Source organism: Oratosquilla oratoria, chromosome 22 (assembly GCF_046742065.1).
Source record: "Oratosquilla oratoria isolate Oo_2021 chromosome 22, ASM4674206v1, whole genome shotgun sequence".
Taxonomy (NCBI): domain Eukaryota; kingdom Metazoa; phylum Arthropoda; class Malacostraca; order Stomatopoda; family Squillidae; genus Oratosquilla; species Oratosquilla oratoria.
The window spans coordinates 54,117,907-54,125,488 of NC_134798.1; positions in this window are offsets into that span (position 1 = coordinate 54,117,907).

Consider the following 7,582-nt stretch of genomic DNA (forward strand, 5'->3'; position numbering starts at 1 on the left):
CACTACCTATCATTTCCTGCCCCTCAACCTCCTATTCTTTTAATCCTTTTTCCTTTGACCACCTCCCCCCACCCCCACCCCCACCCCCTTCACCACCACTAAATTACTTCCATCTTCTCATCCTCCTTCAATCACCAACTACCTCCCTTATGCGTCCTCGTCTTCCTCCTCCTCCTCCTCCTCCTCCCTTCTCCAATCCTTAATCCCCCTTCCAACGTCCCCCCTTTCAATCACCCCCCTCCCCCCTCCCACCATCCCAGTAACCCTTTTCCACCCTCCACTCCTTCCTTCTCCTTTACCATCAACTCACATTCATTCTCAGACATCTTCCAAATCAATCCCACGATTCCCTTTCTACCCCTATGCCTCCCTTTCCCTTGTTCACCCACTCCCCCATTCCTAACCCTGGTTCTCCCTCCTCCTCCTCTTCCTCTTCCTCCTCCTCCTCCTCCTCTTCCTCCCCCAGCCTCCCTTAATCCTCCGCCCTACCTCTCGCCACTCTTCTTAAAGCTGAGTAGTTGCCACGGCACTGGTGGGGCTGTCGGCGGCGCAGTGGCGATAACAGCAGCGGATCCTGCTTCCGTCGCAACAGCAGGAAGAGCAACAGCAGGAGGGGTAAAAGCAGGAAGAGCAACAAGCAGGAGGGATAAGAGCAGCAGGGATAACAGCGGGAAGGGTAACAGCAGGAAGAGCAACAGCAGGAGGGGTAAAAGCAGGAAGAGCAAAAAGCAGGAGGGGTAACAGCAGGAGGGGTAAAAGCAGGAAGAGCAACCGCAGCAGGGGTAACAGCAGGAAGAGCAACAGCAGGAGGGGTAACAGCAGGAAGAGCAACAGCAGGAGGGGTAACAGCAGGAAGATCAACAGCAGGAGGGGTAAAAGCAGGAAGGGTAACAGCAGGAGGGGTAAAGGCTGAGAGGTAACAGCAGGCACGGCGAAAGCAGGAAGAGCAACAGCAGAAGGGGTAACAGCAGGAAGAGCAACAAGCAGGAGGGGTAAAAGCAGGAGAGGTGACAGCAGGAAGAGCAAATCAGAAGGGGTAACAGCAGGAAGAGCAACAGCAGGAAGAGCAGCAGCAGGAAGAGCAAGAGCAGGAACAGCAACAACTGGAGAGGTAACAACTGGAACAGCAGCGACTGGAGAGGTAACAGCAGGAAATGATTCAGCAGGAGGAGTAACAGCAGAAAGGGTAACAGCAGGGAGAACAGCAGGGAGAACAGCAGGAGGAAGAACAAGAGCAGGAAGATCAGCATCAGGATGAGCGACAGCAGGAAGAGCGACAGCAGAAGGGGCAACAGCAGGAAGAGTAGTAGCAGGAGGGGCAAAAGCAGGAAGAGCGACAGCAAGAGCAGCAACAGCAGGAAGAGCAAAAGCAGAAGGGGCAACAGCAGGAAGAGCAACATCAGCAGGGGTAACAGCAGGAAGAACATCAGCAGAAGGGGTAAAAGCAGACAGAGCAACAAGCAGGAGGGATAACAGCAGGAAGAGCAAAAGCAGGAGGGGCAACAGCAGGAAGAGCAAAAGCAGGAGGGGCGACAGCAGCAGCAGGAGCAACAGCAGGAAGAGCGACAGCAGCAGCAGGAGCAACAGCAGGAAGAGCGACAGCAGGAGTGTTTGTTTATCCTACTGGATCGTTCCTTTGATGCTGCGCCAGCAGGAGCTACATATATGATTGGCACCAACAGCAGCCCTTAAAACATGATTCAGAGGAAAAAAAATATAATAATATAAATAAATAAGTAGAAATAAAATAAATAAGTAAATAAATAAACAAATTAGATAATAAATAAATAAATAAAAACAAATCAAAATAACAATAATAACAGAAATAATATCATATAATATAAATAAATAAATAAAAATAAAATAACTAGGTAAATAAACAAATAAATTAGATAATAAATAAATAGATAAAAACAAATAAAAATAACAATAACAGAAATAATATCATCAGGAGCAAGGTTACATGATTAACAAATACAATATTAATAGTTGATCCTAACCTAACAACAGGAAGAGAAAACCAGCTGTGACAACTAAAGAAGCTGCACAGGACAGCAGAATCGGTGCTTTCTGTGGCAAAACCAGCTGCTGAAACAACGAGATCTGCAGCTGTAGCGATTGCAGCCTCAGCAGAGAGGACCAACTACAGCGTCGAAAAGAAGCCCTTATGCCTGATCCTAAGACAATAAGAACAGGAAAGGCTACAGTCACACCGAAACCAACAAATGACACAGCCAAAGAAATGCGAGATTATTTATTGAACCGTACCTAAAAAAAAAAAAAAAAAAAAATCACAGAAGCAGTTGTCAAACTGGAGAACCCCATTCTTGAGCCAAGAGCGCTGTACTTCAAAAAAAGAAAGAAAAAATAATTGCCACAGAAAAAAAAAATCACGGAAGCAGTTGTCAAAGCAGAGATCACCATTTTTGAGCCAAGAGCGCTGTTCTTAAAAAGAAAAAAAAAAAAAAAAAAAAAAAAAAAAAAAAAAAAAAAAAAAAAAAAAAAAAAAAAAAAAAAATACAGAAATAGTTGTCACAACAGAGCCTCATTCGTGAGCAAATAGCGCTCTCACAATGCGTTTTAACCAAACCTAACAAACACATACTATCCTCTTCAACCAGGCTATTTTATTCAGGAGAAGGCTACCTCCTTTAACCATCTCCATAACACAGCATACTTTAAAGACCATCTTCTCTCTAATACCAGACGATTTCATTCGGTTTAAAGGGACCCAGAGGTCTCGAAATAATCTGAGGGGACATTAACACCCAGAAACCTATGACAAAACCACACTAGAAATTAGGTCGGAAGGGCAGTGATGGTGGGAACGGATTATGATAATGCCGGTTGCTAAGACAAAAACAACAACAAAAACAACAACAACAAAACGACAGCAACAACAAAACAACAACAACAACAACAGCAACAACAACCTCTAGTGCTTTACCAGTTTCGTTTTTATACTGAATTATTAGTATTTCTTTTTTATTTTTATTCTATTTTACTTGTTATTATTATTATCATATATATATATATATATATATATATATATATATATATATATATATATATATATATATATATATATATATATATATATACATTTTTTTTTCTTGCTGTCAACAAAAAGAACTGATCAGTGCGGGAGACTGGTGTGGGTTCGACTTCATTTCAAGCTTTGTGGGACCGAGGTTCGAATCTCGGTGCTGCCACCAGTGACAACAACCTGCCCCTGTCAGCCCAGGCAAACAAGGCAAAGGTGATGACCTCAGACAGTTGTTTCCTGGCGCAAGTGCTCTCCCCCCTCTTTCTCTCTCTCTCTCTCTCTTTCTCTCTTTCTCTCTCTTTTCTCTTTCTCTGTATGTGTGTATCTATATTATATATGTATATATATATATATGTATATATATATATATGTGTGTGTGTATGTGTGTGTATGTGTATGTGTCCGCGTGCGTGTGTGTGTCCGCGTGCGTGTGTGTGTCCGCGTGCGTGTGTGTGTCCGCGTACGAGAGAGCGTGTGTGTGTGTGTGTGTGTGTGTGTGTGTGTGTGTGTGTGTGTGTGTGTGTGTGTGTGTGTGTGTGTGTGTGTGTGTGTGTGTGTCCGCGTGCGTATGTCCGCACGTGTCTATGTGTGCGCGTGCGCGTGCGTGTGTGTATACATCATCACCCGCAGTATCAACACCTACACGAATAGGACTGGCCCATGTGAATAAAATAAAAATAAAAATAAAATAAAACAAAAAATAAAATCACAAAAAAATGTCATACATACATACATACATATACCAAGGCTTTTTCCCCCTTACAAGGGGGGTACCCCCAAAAAATGTCACAAATGATAAAATTCCATTACCGCTCGCTAACAATTGCAATGACTAACAAGCAGTATTAGCAATAAACAAAGCAGTGACAACGGAAACTCTCTCGCTATTGACACTAATGGCAATTCATCAGTTTAATGGTGACGCCAGTGCCAACACTGATGGAAACAGACCATCAGTTTGATGGAAAGAAGGATGTCAGTGCGTAGAAACAACACTGACAACAGCCCGGAAACAAGCAGACCTGCAGAAACACTTGAAAGCCTAATCTAACCAGAAAGAAAGCTACAAAAATAAAATACACTAGAAACTACAGGCGCTACACACAGAAAACGAATTAACTACAACACCAGCAGCTGAGAGAGAAAGAGAGAGAGAGAGAGAGAGAGAGAGAGAGAGAGAGAGAGAGAGAGAGAGAGAGAGAGAGAGAGAGAGAGAGAGAGAGAGAGAGAGAGAGAGAGAGAGAGAGAGGAGGGAGAGAGAGAGAGAGAGAGAGAGAGAGAGAGAGAGAGAGAGAGAGAGAGAGAGAGAGAGAGAGAGAGAGAGAGAGAGAGAGAGAGAGAGGAGGGAGAGAGAGAGATGGATAGATAGATAGATAGATAGATAGAGAGAGAGAGAGAGAAATGGAGAGAGAAATGGAGAGAGATTGAGAGAGATGGAGGGAGATGGAGAGAGATAGAGACAGTGAGAAAAAGCGAGAGATGAAGAGAGATGGAGATGGAGAGATGGATTGAGAGATGGAGAGAGATGGAGAGAGATGGGGATAGATGGAGAGAGAGAGAGAGAGAGAGAGAGAGAGAGAGAGAGAGAGAGAGAGAGAGAGAGAGAGAGAGAGAGAGAGAGAGAGAGAGAGAGAGAGAGAGAGAGAGAGAGAGAGAGAGAGAGAGAGAGAGAGAGAGAGTGAGAGATAGGGAGAGTGAGAGAGAGGGGGGTGTCACCTCTACCTAAGTCGGTATCAATACCTTTAGTCTACTACATTCTATAGACAAGGAGGGCTCCGACCCCTCGCCAGCTCGTCTTTTCTTTTCCTTTTCTTTGACTTCGGGAGACTTCGGGGACTTCGGAGACTTCGGAGACCGGCCTCCATAGAGTCTTGAGTCCAAGATCGCGTCGCAGCGCGGCCGAAGCCCTTGCAATGCTGAAAGAACAGCGAAGTCGAGGAATAGGTGAGAAAGAGAGAGAGAGAATGAGAGGGAGGAAGAGGGAGGGAGAGAGAGAGAGTGGGAGGAAGAGGGAGGAAGAGGGAGGAAGAGGGAGGAAGAGGGAGGGAGAGAGAGAGAGAGAGAGAAGGAGGGAGAGAGGGAAAGGGAGAGAGAGGGAGGGAGGGAGGGAGAGAGGAAGAGAGGGAGGGAGGGAGGGAGGGAAAGAGGTGAGGGAGGGAGAGAGGTAGAGAGAGAGAGAGAGAGAGAGAGAGAGAGAGAAGAGGGAGGAGAGAGAGAGAGAGAGAGAGAGAGAGAGAGAGAGAGAGAGAGAGAGAGAGGGAGAGAGGGAGAGAGAGAGAGAGGGAGGAGAGAGAGAGGGAGGGAGGGAGGGAGAGGGGGAGAGGGAGAGAGGGAGGGAGAGAGAGAAGGAGGGAGAGAGGGAGGGAGGGAGGGAGGGAGGGAGAGAGAGAGGGAGAGAGAGAGATAGAGAGAGAGATAGGAGGGAGAGAGAGAGGGAGAGAGAGAGAGAGAGAGAGAGAGAGAGAGAGAGAGAGAGAGAGAGAGAGAGAGAGAGAGAGAGAGAGAGAGAGGGAGAGATAGAGAAAATGGAAGATAGAGAGAAAATGATGGAAAGGGAGAGAGAGAGAGGGAGAGAGGGAGAGCGAGAGAGAGCAAGGGAGAGTAGGAGGGAGCGAGAGAGAGCGAGAGGGAGAGAAAGAGTTTGGGAAATATACCTTTTATATGCACAGAGCAAGTCATAAGCGAACATGGGACAGGTGAAATGAGGCAGGGTAGCGATACATAGGTATGTCAATGAATGATTTGTTTGTAACGGAACAAGAGTTCGTTTGTTGACGTTAAAGCAATTCCAGCGGTCACTTTGGACTCTGATTACAGAATAGTTTTGGCTAAAATAGAGATACAGAGGCCAAGAAGCAGAACGAAGAGGACGAAAGGATTAAACATTGAACAACTAAAAACAGGAGTTTTAAAAAATACAAAAAAAGCAGTAAAAATACAAAAAAAAAATGCAAATGCTGAACGAGATGTGGAAAAAAAATTGGAGATGTTATTAAAAGAAACTGTAATTAAAGTAACAGAAGAAATAACTGGAATCAAAGATATTGAACAAAGAAAAAAAAACTGTACAGCATAGTGGAACCCACAGGTTAAAGAGTCAGTGAATAAGAAAATGAAAGCATTTAGAAAATGGACGAAGACTAGTCAATTGGAGGAGAGAGAAAGATACGAGGAAGATATAGGTTTGAGAAACGGAATTATAAAAATAAAATAAAAATAAAACCGATTGTAGCAATTATAGAAATAAAGAAATCAAGAGAGTATGGGCCCGTGAAAAGAATGGAATATAATAGAAATGGAAATAGAACCGATTGTAGCAATTATAGAAAGAAAGAGATCAAGATGGTATGGGCCCGTGAATAGAATGAAAGATTATGGACATATTCGGAAATACATAAAGCGGCAACTAAGAGTCGGGCATATCACAATGAAGACTTAGAAAGAGATGGATGGATGGAGTAAAGAAGAACTTAGGACAGAGGGATTTAAAACTAGAAATTAATGAGCAAAGATTATATGAAGATCGAGATGGAAAGAGGAGTTAGATCAAGAGGCTAACCGCTGACATGTACCCCGCGTCTGGTGAGAAATTGTCAGGAATTTTGTGAGAAATACATAACCTGACTGATGATGTACTGTACTGTAACTACGATGACGATATTTTGGTTTTGTAATAATTGTAAAACCTTATAAAGAAATTAGATTGATTTAATAACATTCTAACCAATTACTAGTTTTATGAATCGTATCTGATTCGTCTTCTCATGTCGTTCAAACATATACTTACTGTTTCTCGCCTTTCATCCTTATAATTGACAAAATAGATAAATAAATAAATAAATAAATGAATAAACAAATAAATAAATAAAACATAAAAAATAGGTACATGAAAGATATATATATATATATAATAGAAATGAAACATTTTCCATTCCCATTTTCTTGCTCACCTCAAATATATTTCTTCGTTTTTTTTTTCCAGATTAAATTAGGTCTCACTATTCCTCTCTTACTTTCCAGCATGTTTGTTGCTAAATGTTGCACCTCTTTCCTGGATCTACATCTCCCTTCTGGATCAAAAATTCTGTTCACCTTGACCCGATTTCTGTTTTTCTTTCTCTTTCTTTCCTTTTATGAACCACAGACTCCGCCAGTCCCGGCTTTGTAGGGTTTTCGGCCTTCTGACCTTATTCAGTGTCTACAGAATGTGGGACAAACAAAACCATTTTCCCCTTGTTTAGTTTTCTCGTCTATAGAAAAAGGGGAATATAACTTTTACCGTTCTATTGACAAAATGCCACAATTTGCTTGATTTACAAAACGAAAGAATTTTTGAAATTTCATTCTTATATATATATATATATATATATATACATATATATATGCATATATATATATTTTTTTTTAGATACTCTGCCAAGGGATTCGAACCCTGACCTGTGTGTGCATAATCACGAAGCCAAGACGCACAGGTCAGGGTTCGAATACCTTGACAGAGCTTCTAAAATATTCAGTCTGTCTTAAACATACACACAC